A 14,775-nucleotide genomic window follows, 5' to 3' on the forward strand; every position below is an offset into this window, starting at 1 on the left:
CTGATTTGTTTTTGGGAAAAAAAAATCCTGTGGTCCTAGCTATTTTCTTTGTAGCTGTTTGGTTCTATAATGCAACTGTACTTCTGAGGATAATCTAAGTTCTTCATATCTTGAAGACAATTACCATCTCAATTAAAAACCAAGGAAAAAGGCAAATATAGTTTTATCTGTGACTTCAGAGTAGGGAAAGATCTCTTTTAAACATAACACAAAAATCACATCTAAAAGAAAAAGATCGAATCAGTTACATTAAAATGAAGACTATAAACCATAAAGAAAACAAAAGTATAAGCCTCAGGGTAGGAGAAGATACTGCAATGTAGATCATTGTAATTAATATTAGGATATATATATATCTGTGTGTGTGTATATATGTATAAAGAATTCCTTCATTTTATTAAGAAAAAGACAACTAAATAGAGAAATGGACAAAAAACTTGGTTACTTTATGAAAGAAGAATTATAAAAAATACAGTCAGTTCTGTTTTAATACTTGTTTTGATGATCGTATGCATTCCCTAATCATCACTTCCTTCTCTTTGCTTTTATAAAGCTTTCCACTTTTTTAGTGTTTGTCTCTGAGAGGTGAGTACTCTATACTAACTTACTATTGACTGATGTTAGGTTAATGTTTTACAGTTCTCAAGGGATTTATAATTTAAAAGACACTTTGTTCAAATAATATATTTTATGATGTAACTTTACGCTGATGGGCAGGAATGAGTAGATGCATGCATCGTGTGTGTGTGTGTGATGGTAGAGGAGAGGGGTAAGTAGCCCTTTATAGTGTCCAGTAAACCATACATGTAACCTTCTGAACCTGTGAGGTCTGTGATCTTCATCCTGACTATGCTTAAGTGTTTTCTTGTGTTAAGTAGACCTCTTAGGCCAATTTTCAGTGATCATAGACTATAGTGGACTTTTTGGATTTTTAAAAAATATGTAGTTACTCAGCTCTTGGAATGGCTGTCCTATATGGGGGAAATCCTACTTTTGGTTCTGTATTCCCAAGCCAAAAGATAGTTTCTTTATTTTTATAATAACCAGGGCTCAGTCATGTGATTCAGACTCACACAATCAGATGCAGTTACTTGAGTTTCAGAGAGAAAAGTGTGAAGAACATGGTGCAGTGGGGAATCTGTTCCTAATGAAGGGAGTGCTGGCATAGAGACTGGCCTTCATGGGTAGCAAATGGTGGAGGGTGTAACATGGCAGAATCCTCGGCTCCCAAGATGTGAGCCGTGGATCTGGTGCCTAGTAGCAGTCATGAATGAGGATTTGGGTGGTGGTATTGCAGTTTACATAGGCATCAGGCCCTCTTGGGAATTCTATAAGCTCCATATCTTTCCTTAATCCCTCTTCTACTTAAACTAGCTAGCATTGCCTCCACCTCTTTTTTGATTCTGTAGACTCTTGCTTCATTTTAGTTCACTTCAGTCACGTCTGACTCTTTGTGACCCCATGGACTGTAGCATCACCAACTCCTGGAGCTTGCTCAAACTTATGTCCATTGAGTCGGTGATGCCATCCAACCATCTCATCTTCTGTTATTCCCTTCTTATCCTGCCCTCAATCTTTCCCAGCATCAGGGTCTTTTCTAATGAGTTGGCTTTTTGTATCAGATGGCCAAAGTATTGGAGCTTCAGCTTCAGCATCAGTCCTTCCAAAGAAATCCCAGGGCTGATCTCCTTCAGAATGGACTGTTAGGATCTCTTTGCACTCCAAGGGACTCTCAAGTCTTCTCCAACACCACCGTTCAAAAGCGTCAATTCTTCGGTGCTTTGCTTTCTTTATGGTCCAACTCTCACATCCATACATGACTACTGGAAAAACCGTAGTTTTGACTAGATGGGCCTTTGTTGGGAAGGTAAGGTCTCTGCTTTTAATATTCTATCTAGGTTGGTCGTAGCTTCTCTTCCAAGGAGCAAGCATCTCTTAATTTCATGGCTGCAGTCACCATCTGCAGTGATTTTGGAGCCCAAGAAAATAAAGTCTGTCACTGTTTCCATTGTTTCCCCATCTATTTCCCATGAAGTGATGGGACTGAATATCATGATCTAAGTTTTTCTGAATGTTGAGTTTTTAAGACTCTTGCACAGCTGGTGGTTAAATCATTGTTCAGATGATCAATGTGAGACCCATATCTTAGGTTTGCTAGAGAAGTCCTGTCCAGTAGCTTCTCAATTGACGATTTAAAGTTAGATATGTTTTATGATCTATTGAAAGCATAAGAAAATTAGTAATGAAATGAACAGCCATGTCCCACACTCAGCTTTATCAAAGTAATACATGTAGTCATATTTGCTTCAGATTTTTTAAAGGAGTAAAACATTACAGGTATAGCCTAATTATATGACTCTCTTAATTGACTGGGTTTGCTTTACTCTTTTCCATATACAAACTTAAAGAGTTTCACATTCTATTATTTTAATGAGTATCAACATGTATTTTTGTCTTACCAAGTCTAAAGTTACTTAGTCTCTTAACCTTCTAATCAGTACTAGGACTTGCTGGCTTTCAGTCATCCCTCCTACCCCTGTCAACCTATGTGTGTAGGTTGCAAATAATGAAAACCCCAACTATGATTGTTTTATCAAATCACAATTTCTTTTTTCTATATAGCAAGATGCCCAGAGAATACAGTTTGGTTAGCAACTCATGAATGTTGGAACCATTGTCTCTGTAATTCTCATGGTCAATGAGAGCCCTTCAAACTGTCTTCTGTATTCTTTTGACATGAATTCATTACTCTTTGAGTGGTTTCTTATGTTCTGATCCAACAAGATATTCCAAGCTCAGCTTGTATTTTTTTTGCCCCAGCCCTGGAATCAGCCATATTCTCTACGTGTCCCTGGTTTCTTTTTGTGGAGAATGGCATTTAGAAACCAAGAATTGCAAACAAGCATCTCACTGCTAGTGAGTGTTGATGCTCCTAAGTCCCCAAAGTCCTAAAGAATACTCACACACACAGACAGACACAGCATGTATACCTACATACACACACTTTCAGGAGAATTTTAAATCCCTGTCTATAAACCATGAATCCATTTCAGCACAACAAAGTTACAATTTTCTCCTGTTCCATGTTTGTGGCTCCCTTCTTTGACAGTGAGAAACCTGTCTTCTGTTAATTCAATATATATCATTATTAGAAGATCAGCCCTCCCTGGTTATAACTAACTTCTTGTCACTGTTTGCCTCTTCTCCCCAGTCTTAAGCCTTCACCCTCTGCTGGGATGATCTTCTTGCCCTTCTGAGGCTCTATCTAGTACTCTAGAATACTGCTCCCTCAAGCCCATGAGTGTTCTCGTCACCCTCTTGAGGCTCCCATAGCCCACACTAGGCCACCATTGGTATCTATGAAGATATTCTCCAAGGTCCCCTTTGGGATCTGCCGACCCTGCGTTAGGTGTGCGTCCTTCCCCACCTCCCTCCAGACATCTGCCTTACTCACCCCTGCCTAGTGGCTTTGGACTGATTTTTTTTCCTTCGTTCCCTTCTTTTGTTTCAGTGATATAGGTCTTCTATCTCTAAGGATATCACTGAGGATATTTTAGATTTTCTTTTGTTTCCCATTAAGTTTTCATCTGCTACCAGGATTGTTTTTTCTTCTGGATTATATATTTTTCCGTTTATGTTGGTCTGTCCTCAAATGTCTGGTGACCCCTATCTTTTCATTCATTTAGTCCCATGGCTTTAAATATTATACTGATTTTCCCCAAATTTATATCATCATCTTGAGCTTCTCTCCTGAGTTATGGACTCATCCAATTTCCTGCTGAATGCCTCCACTTGGATATTTAATAAGGGAGTCCAAGATGAGCACATGCAAAATGGAATTCTTGATTTTCCTCTGTAAACTTTTTTTTCTTCGTTTTAATATAGGCCAGCATCACTCATCTGGTAGCTTAAGCCAGAAACGCTGAAGTAACCATTGATTTTTCTTTTTCTTTTATAGCTCATTTTCATTCCATGAGCAACATCAGTTGGCCCTTTAATTAGAATCTAAAAGGGCCAAGAAACAAACGTATCACAGTATTAGTGTGCACAACTAGCACCCAGGTCCCCACTCCAGTATCATTCTTCACTAAAAGAACTGAGCACCTTGGAGAAATGGATGATTCCAGGGTGGGCAGAGTAGGTACAAGTTGATCCTGGAGCATTTTGTTATGCCAGGAGGTGGGGAATTACTGAAAAAGATGATGGGGACAAATCACAAGGACATAGGAGCCAGTTTGAAAAGCTCCTGCTTGCCACATCTGGGACAGCTTGAGCAACAAAACAGTTAAGTACAGTAATGAATTATAAAACCATCGGAAAAAATCAGAATTTATGAATTCATACTGATAATTGAACAACAGAGGTACATGAATGGGTGAAGAGGGAGGACTATTACAGTAGAATGCAGAGGCAAGTGAGTAAATGTGGAGAGAATGTGAGAGAATGCTGGAGTTGGAAAATCATCATTTTGCAGTCATCATGGTTAAAATTGGATCAGGCAAGGAAGATCAACAAATTCTAAATATAGGGGGAAATTTTGTTAAGGAGTAGAATATTTATGTGGTCTTAAATATTTCAGTGGTAAGGCAAAACAAGTAACCTAAGTAGTACAGTGTAGAAATTAGGCAGTACCTTGACCAGGTGATCAAATTGACCGCACCAGGGAGGAACGGATGGACACTCGGTGCCTCCAGACGTGATACCCGAGAAGATCACAACATTGCCCATGTATCACGGGGAGTACATAACGTGAATCTAATCACGAGTAAGTTCAGATAAACCCAACAGGAGGAAAATTCTAATTTTAAAATGGAGGGAGATGACTTTATTCTTTAAGAATGTTAATGTCATATACGTTTTGGAAATGTCCCAGAGTAAAGATAGCTCAGTTGGTAAAGAATCTGCCTGCAATGCAGAAGAACCTGGTTTGATTCCTGGGTCTGGAAGATCTGTTAGAGAAGGGATAGGCTACCCATTCCAGTATTCTTGGGCTTCCTTGTGGCTCAGCTGGTAGAGAATCTACCTGCAATGCAGGAGACCTGGGATTGATCCTTGTGTTGGGAAAATCGCCTGGAGAAGGGAAAGGCTATCCACTCCAGTATTCTGGCCTAGATAATTCTATGGACTGTATAGTTCATGGGGTCCCAAAGAGTTGGACATGACTGAGTGACTTTCACTTTCACTTCAAAGGAACCTAAAGAGACTGACACTAAATACAGTATCTCATCCTACACTGGATCCTGAAATGGAGGGGATCAAAATTCTAGGACATTTTTGGGTCAATTGGTATAATTGGAGTACAAATGGTAAAATGTTCAGTTCAGTCGCTCAGTTGTGTCCAACTCTTTGCAACCCCATGGACTGCAGCACACCAGGCTTCCCAGTCTCTCACCAACTCCCAGAGCTTGCTCAAACTAATGTCCATTGAGTCGGTGATGCCATCCAATCACTTCATCCTCTGAAATCCCCTTCTCCTCCTGCCTTCAATCTTTCCCAGCATGAGGGTCTTTTCCAGTGAGTCAGTTCTTAACATCAGGTGGCCGAAGTATTGGAGTTTCAGCTTCAGCATTAATCCTTCCAATGAATATTCAGGACTGATTTCCTTTAGGATTGACTGGTTGGATCTCCTTGCAGTCCAAAGGACTCTCAAGAGTCTTCTCCAACACCACAGATCATGTTAAATTTACTGAAGTTGTTAACTGTACTGTAATTATGTAAGAGAATGTTGCATTTTTAAGAAGTACTGAAGTGTTTAGGGATAAAGGGTCATCATATATGAAACTTACCCTCAGGTGATTCAGAAATTGTGTGTGTGTGTGTGCGCACACACACACACACACGATAGAGGAGTACAATGTTGACAGCAGGTAAATAGGTGAACCTGGTAAAGAATATGTGGTTACTTTTTGTACTGTTTTTTCATTTTTGATATTTTAAAAATAATTGAAATTATTAAAACAAAAGCATAACCCAAATCTTACCCCTTCTCACTTCTTCCTCTCTTTGTCAGACTACCTTTTTGTCTTTCTTGGATGATTCTAATAGCCTCCTAAGTGACCTCTCTGCTTTGACTCACACTGCCCCACAAGTCATTTCTTCAGACATCTGGTAAAGGGTTTCTTTTACAGCATAAGTCAAATAATGTCACTTTTCTTCTCACGGCTTACCATTTCACCTGAAATAAAAATTCAGTCTTTAACTAGAGTCTTCCAGGCCTGTCTTCTGGTCCACTTCTCTCTGATGTTACTCCTCATTATTCTGTGCCACTCATTTTGCTCCAGGTGAACTTCCAGTCGGCCAAATGTGCTCTCCTTTCAGGGGTTTTATATTTGCTCTTCTCTCTGCTTAAGAAATTCTTAAGAAATTCTCTGCTTAAGAAATTCTTTGCAGACATCTGTGTGGTTTTCTCCCTCCCTTTTGGCCTCTGCTCAAATCTCTGACCTTCCTGGTTAAAACAGCATTCCTTCTTCTCCCTTCCCTTATACTCTATCCCCCTTTCCTGTTTTATTTCTACTTCTCTTCTGTATTTTGCATTTGTTTATTGTCTATTTCCCTTTTAGAATGTAAGCTCCTTGAGAGAGACAGACTTTGTTTTGTTCATTGGTGTATCCCCAGTGCTGTAGAATGGTGCCCTGCATGTAGTAGCTTCTCAGTAAATGCTTGAGAATAGAGGGATATTTATGCTTCAGGCACTTAGAAACAGATGAAAACTCAGTGCATGTGGGTGGAGCTTCTTGGTTTTGGTAGTCTTCACCATAGGGTGATGGGTTTGGTGTGTGGACAACCAGCTGTCTCTTAGGCAATTCCCCTGAGAAGTTCCCACCAATTTCCTGGCTGGAAGGTGGGAGAGACAAAAGTGGAGATGTGTAAGTCTGGTTCCTGATGTTATAGAACAAAGTGGGTCCTAGTCTGTTCTCTGCTCTTAATTCTTGCAGATTTATGTGGTCCCCCTGTCCTTTTCTTGTCTTTGAGTACAGTTTCAGTAAGGTGTGAAAGCAAACAAGTGTGTTCATTCCACCAGTCAAATGGGTTATTTGAATGGAGGTCAAGGCTTCATAAACTACCACTAAGAAGAACCTGCTTAATCCTATATGGTATTAGGGAAGTGCAGTTGACTTGGAAACTGACTTTGCTCTTGTTTGGTCATGCCAGCCAGTTGAAAGAAGAACTTCTCAAATAAGTGTATCTCAGCACTAGCCACTTGTGGCTATTAAGCATTTAAAATGTGGTATATTAGAATTGAGATGTGCTGTATATGTAAAATACTGAAAGACAAAAACTGAAAACAAGATAAATATCTCATTAAAGCTTTTTAAAAAGTTTCATTACATGTTGAAATGATAATATTTTGAATATGTCAAACTAAAATATATTGTTAAAATTAATTTTATCTGTTTTCTTTTTCCTTTTTAAAAATTTGGCTATTAGAAATTTAAAATGACATTATGGATTGCATTATAATTCTTTTGGACAGAGCTGCTATAGAGTCCAACAGATGGGACAAACACACCTGTCAGTAGTGGTCCTGGATCCTAGAAAACCATGAAAGAATCAAAAGTAGCAGATAGAATTTTCTCACCAAAGATGGACATTTTCATGTTTGACCTTGTTGTTCCTCTAGTTATACTTTTGTGTACTTTGAAAAGAGCTCTTACCCTTGTTAGCTTTTAAAGGCTTTGAACACTGAATTGCTAGTAAAGCTCAAGAACAGAATAGAATGGATCCAGATTTTCCCAAACTATACTGTTCTTTTTAATATTAATGCTGTAGCCTAGATATTCTTGGATCCCAGAATTTTTAGTACTGTAGAGTAATTCTAGATGATATGAATAGTCTGAAATTGTTATTCTTTCACAGACATAAGCAGTTCTTCTAATTGTTTGAAAATAACCTATAGAAAGATCTACTAACTGAAACAAATGGAGACTACTTCCTTTTGACTGTCTTATGAATAACACTCATGATTATTGACTAGTACTGGATCAATTTGGCCTCAAAGCCCAATTGATCACACTGTATTCTTCTAGCTGTATTGGCCTTTTACTTCTCCACAGAGGCACAGATTATAGTCAGTTTGGCATTCATTTTTAATTTTATGAAGAGTGTTTCAAATTAAAACCTCCTATCAGATCACTCTCCCTCCTTTGAGACATTAATGTGGTCCTTATATAATTAAGCCATCCACCATTCAAGGTGATTAACAACCTCCAGAATAGGAATTTGAGATTGAAAACACTGTTCCCAATTGCCATCCTTCAGCCTGAAGGATTAGGGAATTACAGCCCCTCATTTCTGACTCATCTTTTATCAAAATGCTGAAAGATAAAATCTTCCTTATTTCTCAGTTCCATTCCTTTTTCCTTACTTGTGTGCTTAGTAAGATAATTTGTTCTCAAGACCTGAAGAATTATGTCTGGTTTTTTCCTAAAGATTGAAAGATACCAGAGTAGGTAGTCAGATTTTATATCCCTCAGGCTAACTTTCTGGGTCCATCCATTTTGAAAAGAATCTTCTTCAAGTGGTTAGTGAGTAATTTTAATATAAAAGTATTCCCCTTTCACAATTGAAAAAAAGTTTTCTTTCTTTCCTACAGTCTCACTTTTCAGAGGAGAGCACGTTTCGTCTTACTGTTTTTCATTTGTCTGTTAGCTACCCACTGTAGTTCAACTATACGCTTTTACTGTGTATATAGTTTTTCTATGGTGAGGAATTTGCTTTATTTATACTGTTTCCTACCTCCTTTTCTCCTCTTATTCTCTACCTTTGTTATAGTATTAGTTCTGGTAGGGGTTATTTTCGTAACATAAATAATATTTCAAAATTTCAAGTTCATCAACATCAGATTGTGTTTTTTGACTTTCATTATATGAGATAACATCTCTTCCTCTGTTTGTTCTGCTTTTAATTTTACATTTTGGTTATTTTTGGACAATAGTCCTGGGGCAAAAGGGGCAAATGATATTCTTTGCAGTGGCTTGGTTTTGTATGGGAAGTGTGCATGCATACATGCTTGCTCAGTTGTGTCCAGCTCTTTGCGACCCCATGTACTGTAGTCTACCAGGCTTCTCTGTCCATGGGATTTCCCAGGCAAGAATACTGGAATGGATTGCCATTTCCTCTTCCAGGGGATCTTCTTCACCCAGGGATTGTGGGAAGGGACCAAATGGCCCAGGCCCTATTCCTATTCCAGAATAGGGATTTGAGATTGAAAACACTGTTCCCAATTGCCATCCTTCAACCTCAAGGCCAAATAGGCCTTCTTTTAATTTGCTGCCCCATTTCCTGTTGCTATTCTCTGTCCAGGTTTGGGGCATCTCCCAGTCTTTGCTGATAAAACTGGCTCCTGCTTCTATTGCAATTTTTTCTCATTGTTTAATTTGGGTCTCCTCCACTGTGGTGTATTTATCAGTGTAATCTCATTTGCTATCTGTCTTCCAGAAATTTATCGAAATTTGGTCTCCTGCAGTCTCTGCCCCTTTCTCAGTGGATTTATACTCTTTACTGTTCCATCAGTGGAAATTTGGAAGGGAAGAGTAGAGATTAAACACGTGAGCTCAGTCTGCTCTCTTGAGCTGGGAGATCTAAAAGTGATATTTGCTTTTCATTTATCTTACGTTGTCCTTGACTATTTTATGGTGCTTTTTACTATTCAAAGTGCTTTTACATAATCTACTAAATCCTCATAACAACCTTTGATGTAGGCAGGACACATATTATTCTGGCTTTACAAAGTTGGGTACTGAGATTAGAGAGGCTAAGTACGGGATTTACCAAGGTCACTTGCCTAAGTTAATTGCAGAACTGGGATAAAGATTACAGCCTGAATCTTGCAAGTCATAGTGCAGCTAGTTCTATTTTTATTGTACTGTTTTTCATTGGGTACTGGGTTATTAGTGTTCTTGAATTTTTAATCCTTCTCCCATCTCTCCCTTCCTTTTTCCTTCCATGACCTTTGCCAAATCTCAGCTCTCTTATTCTCTGTTTTCTTGTAGTCTCTCTCTCTCCCCCCGCCCCCCTTTCTTTTTTTTTCTTCTGATTGTTAGATGATTGGGCTTTTCTTACTATTTTGGGGGAGAAAACTAGGGTTCTCATGTAGTTTCGTTTTTCTGTGGATTAATACATCTATGCATATGTAGCTGCTCTTCACCCATTACATGGCAGTCAAGCTATTTTTTTTAATCAACATTTTTCACTTAACTTTCCATTCTTTGTGAAAATCAGTCATGAAACTAGACAGAAGAACTGTTTTGCATTGGCTGGTGTTATTGGTGACAGCCTGTAAAGGCTACATATAGGTAAGTTTGATGGTGTCAGTGTAATTTACTTTAGAGTAAATTAGACATGCATTCTGAATACAGCACTTACTGAATCATATACATCTGCTGTTTGTCAGACTTATTTACTAGGTAAAAGTCAGCCTGCAGCTTATCTTCAGGAAGAGTATTTGTGTCCCACACTTCAGTACTCTTTGAAGCTTTATTTACCTAGAGATCTTGAGGATAGACGAGAGGGAACTTGTGATTTATGTGATGCTGTAACTTTCTTATAGAATAGACTAGGGTTTGTGCCAGAGAGAGACCTTTTTCTGGAAGGAACACGCGTGCGGGTGCACACTTAGAGTAACTTCAGTGAGGTTATCTTTACATCCAGGTTTGTTGAGTTGTACAAATACAGGTTGCACAATTTATAAAATACTATGTGAATGGTGCCTTCTAGACTTGTGCCAAAAGGCAGACCTATTAGACTGATCTAATTTAAGAACTCGTAGAGTATAATTTAAAGGAATCATTTTAAGCTTGGGAATCTTTGTTCAACATTGGTTCTGGCTCACTATGATGTCTTTTGTCTTTTTGGTTTTACATAAAGTTAAAAAAAATTCCATTTTGTCTACTGCCAACTTACCTCACAAAGAAGATACTAGGATTGTTAGATTAAAAAAATTATTGTGGAATTATTTGGAGAATAGTTCTTATGACTACAGTGTGTAGCAGCTGTAGATGATAAGTATTACCAGAGTCCCTGCTTATAATTCATAAGTATAAAAACACGTATAGTTAGGTTGTGAAGTTTGAAAATGAACTTTACATGCTTGTTACATAGCCATACTGGTTTATTTTTAAGTTGTGCTTAGACTTGTGGTTCATTCTTTTTTGTGTGTGCATTTGTCAATTTATTTATTTAAATTTAAATTTATTTATTTGAATTAGAAGCTAATTACAATATTGTATTGGTTTTGCCATACATCAACATGAATCTGCCACGGGTATACACGTGTTCCCCATCCTGAACCCCCCTCCCACCTCCCTCCCCATACCATCCCTCTGGGTCATCCCAGTACACCAGCCCCAAGCATCCTGTATCCTGCATCGAACCTGGACTGGCAATTCGTTTCTTATATGATATTATACATGTTTCAATGCCATTCTCCCAAATCATCCCCCGACCCCTCCCACAGAGTCCAAAAGACTGTTCTATACATCTGTGTCTCTTTTGCCATCTCACATAGAGGGTTATCATTACCATCTTTCTAAATTCCATGTATATGTGTTAGTATACTGTATTGGTGTTTTTCTTTCTGGATTCCTTCACTCTGTATAATAGGCTCCAGTTTCATCCACCTCATTAGAACTGATTCAAATGTATTCTTTTTAATGGCTGAGTAATACTCCATTGTGTATACGTACCACAGCTTTCTTATCCATTCATCTGCTGATGGACATCTAGGTTGCTTCCATTGTTATTTGGGTTCATGACATACACTACTCGCTTGTTTGAAATATTACTGTTCTGACAAAAAAATTTTAATCCTGAATTTTCTAATGTATAACGCCAAATATAAAGCTACTTTTTAACTTCTCAAAAGAATGTTGATCTTTATTTTTTAACTTAAAATTTTTAACTCTGTCTGCAATAGAGTAATTGAACTGTGTGGAAGCCAGAAACATGTGCACACTATTGATACCTTTCTTGCTTATAAGAAAATGATTTAGATGTAGATATTGTGAAATCTTTATTTAGAGGGGAAATATATGAATCTAGTATAACCCTGTGCTGTTTGTTTTTAAATTGATTTTAGACAGAGGCTATTAATATGAAAAGTTAAAAATAGGAAAAGATGACAAGGTTTAAAACTTTTCTGATCTTTTTTGTATTAACTTTTTTCTGCCACATTTAATTGTCTTTTTTATATTTCTTGTGTAAGTTGTATTTTACATTACTACTCTATAGAGTAGAAATGTATAATTTCTACAGATTTCTGAAAAATGTATTTTTAAAAGCTCAAATTTATTTCCATTTATCATCTCATTCTCCTGTTTCCCCTAGTGCCTGGCTTTACACATAGTTACTTAATAGGCGTTTGCACTGTACAGAATTGAAGTTTTTACTGTGGGATTGAAACTGGCCCTGTGATAGAGCTGAGAAAACAATTTACCACACTGGATGTGTAGCCCCAGCTATTGTTTACTCTCAGGGGGGACCCCTCTGAGTTTTGAGTTTAAGGACTTTTTAAGTCCCTGTTTGTTCCTCCAGTACTCTTGCCTGGAGAATCCCATGGACGGAAGAGCCTGGTGGGCTACAGTCCACAGGGTCGCAAAGAGTCGGTCACGACTGAGCGACTTCACTTTGACTTTGTTCCTAGCAGGTGACTGGCTTTGCTTCACCCAGGTTGTTTGGTTGTAGCACTGAACAGGATGTTGGATGCTGAGATTAAAGAATGAAATACTTGCTTCTGTTTAGCACTCCTCTCCACTTGAAAATTAAGTGCTTAGAGCTTTAAAAAAGTGATTTTTAAAGTAAGGCAGAACTTTGCCCTCTCCCCTTACTAAACCTGTAGCATCTGGCAGTAGAAGAAAGTATAGTGGGACTTATTGGCACCATGGTGCATAGCACTGAAGAATTCCATATTGTGACAACACATCAAAATAAATTGCTGTCAACAGACCAAAACACCAAGTGCTGTGATTCTGTCTGACGTGTGAAGATTCAGACAGGCTGTCTTGACAAGTTGTGGTGGAGCACCTGCATTTGACAGAAGACAGTGATATAAATCTGATTTGCCTGATATGAAGGACCTAGATATAGTTAATGCTGGTGACAATAAGTCTGCATAACATTTCTAAGACATGAGTCTGATTTTATTTTGCCTCTATTATGTGGCATGATTTTTTGGTCGCATTTTGATACTCACTTGGTTCCTATTTCTGTTCATAGTTTGGCTTTGAAATATAATTGTGAATAATAAACTCTGAGAAACGTAACAAATTAAGTTTTGTCAGCCTTTTTTTTTTTGTAGTATTGCAGAAGGCAATAAATGCCACTGCAGTTGCTCAAAGCAAAAGAAAAGCAATGAAATTTTATTTTATACTGATCATAAAAGTAATCATAGTTGGAGTTGTATTAATTTTGTAACTTACCCCCAAAATATTGAAAACAGTGGGTTAAAAGACTTGAGCTATTATAAATCTTCTCTCAAGCTGTATTTGGCTTTAAAAAGCCTCTAGAAGAGGTAAAATCATTGAATAGGTGATTAATTTTTACCTTTCATTACCAATAAATGATAACTTTTTATAGTACCAGCATATATCACAGTTCATTTAAGAATGTGTAAAACATATCACAGCTCTGAAATTTAATTGTAGAACTTCCTACTAGCTTCTGTTTCAATTCTTCATGTCACCACAGGTACCTCATTCTGACAGTGGTAAGCTAGTATGAAATGCATAGAGATAGAAATTTCAATTATATTTTTCTAATTGCATCTTAAAATTTCTAAGAAGTATTAACAACAGGTTCCTTCAGTTGAAAGAGCGTATCCTTTTAAAAGCAAAGGATTCCTGTGGATGGTTTAGATTATATAATTTCTGAAAATTTAGGGCAAGTTTAAAAAAAATGGAAATGAAGACAAGGCAATGTAATTCTTTTCACTCTTTTATAATAACTTACTTGTTTGTAGCATTCATGGTAAGGTGTATTATCCAGATACAGAAATCTGTTTTTTTTTTCCCCCAGTTTCAAAGATACTACTATTTCATATTGATTTTTATCTCATTTGGAGATTAGTTTCCAAGTATAACCAATTGTTGCTCTATGATGTGAAAGAAACATACAGAAAGAATTCAGTAATTCACCACAGTTGAGAAATTTTGAAAATAGCACTGTCCACTATATAGTATTTAAAGGCATAAATTATTATTTTTTAAAATTACCATTCATTCTTGACTCTATTGTTATTTTATCCCTTAAAGGCTGCTAATGAGAAATAGAGCCTCATTATGATTTTAAGGATGAGAGAGGAAGGCTTTTAATTAATGATATGTAAATGGTCTTGAATTGATTATGTTAGAATATCAAGAGAGATGGGTAGAAGCTGTGGTGTAATATATTTTAATTAAGAATTAATTAAAAATGATGGCAATTTCATAAAGCCTCACAGAAAATAGTGGAATTTACTTTCTGTCAGGAGTAAATTAGCCTGTGATTAAATAAAGGGCTTGCATTAATAGTGGAGTTATTTTTAAACTGTGTTGTGAAGAATTATGTAATTTTTCCTAAATAAGTAAAATTAAAATTTAATATTTAAAGTTAGGTTTTAAACAGTGGCAGCAAACTAACATGCTTGTGAACCTAATGTTCTTTTGTTAGAAAAATTCTGTGAAAATATTTTTAACTCCAGCATATACACTGTGTAGCTTTAATAAAAGAATGGACTTTATCCTGTTGCCTGATGAGCGGTGGGGTAAGGAGTGTGCTTGCAAGCAGCCTTGAGAGTGTTTT

At 37.2% G+C, this 14,775-nt stretch overlaps 1 protein-coding gene across 6 annotated transcripts in view; it reads left to right on the forward strand.

The window, feature by feature from the left end:
* The window catches only part of PBX3 (PBX homeobox 3), a 226,307-nt gene that overhangs the window by 58,964 nt on the left and 152,568 nt on the right, over positions 1-14,775 (forward strand). Inside the window, exon 1 of one of the 6 annotated variants that reach the window (XM_070799245.1) lies at positions 10,275-10,295. The exons of the other annotated variants lie outside the window; for them this stretch is intronic. The gene's annotated coding sequence lies outside the window, so the exon portion shown is untranslated. Of the gene's footprint in view, positions 1-10,274; positions 10,296-14,775 lie in introns of those variants that run through there. 6 annotated transcript variants of the gene reach the window in all.

The sequence above is a fragment of the Bos indicus genome, chromosome 11 (genome assembly GCF_029378745.1).
Source record: "Bos indicus isolate NIAB-ARS_2022 breed Sahiwal x Tharparkar chromosome 11, NIAB-ARS_B.indTharparkar_mat_pri_1.0, whole genome shotgun sequence".
Lineage (NCBI taxonomy): Eukaryota > Metazoa > Chordata > Mammalia > Artiodactyla > Bovidae > Bos > Bos indicus.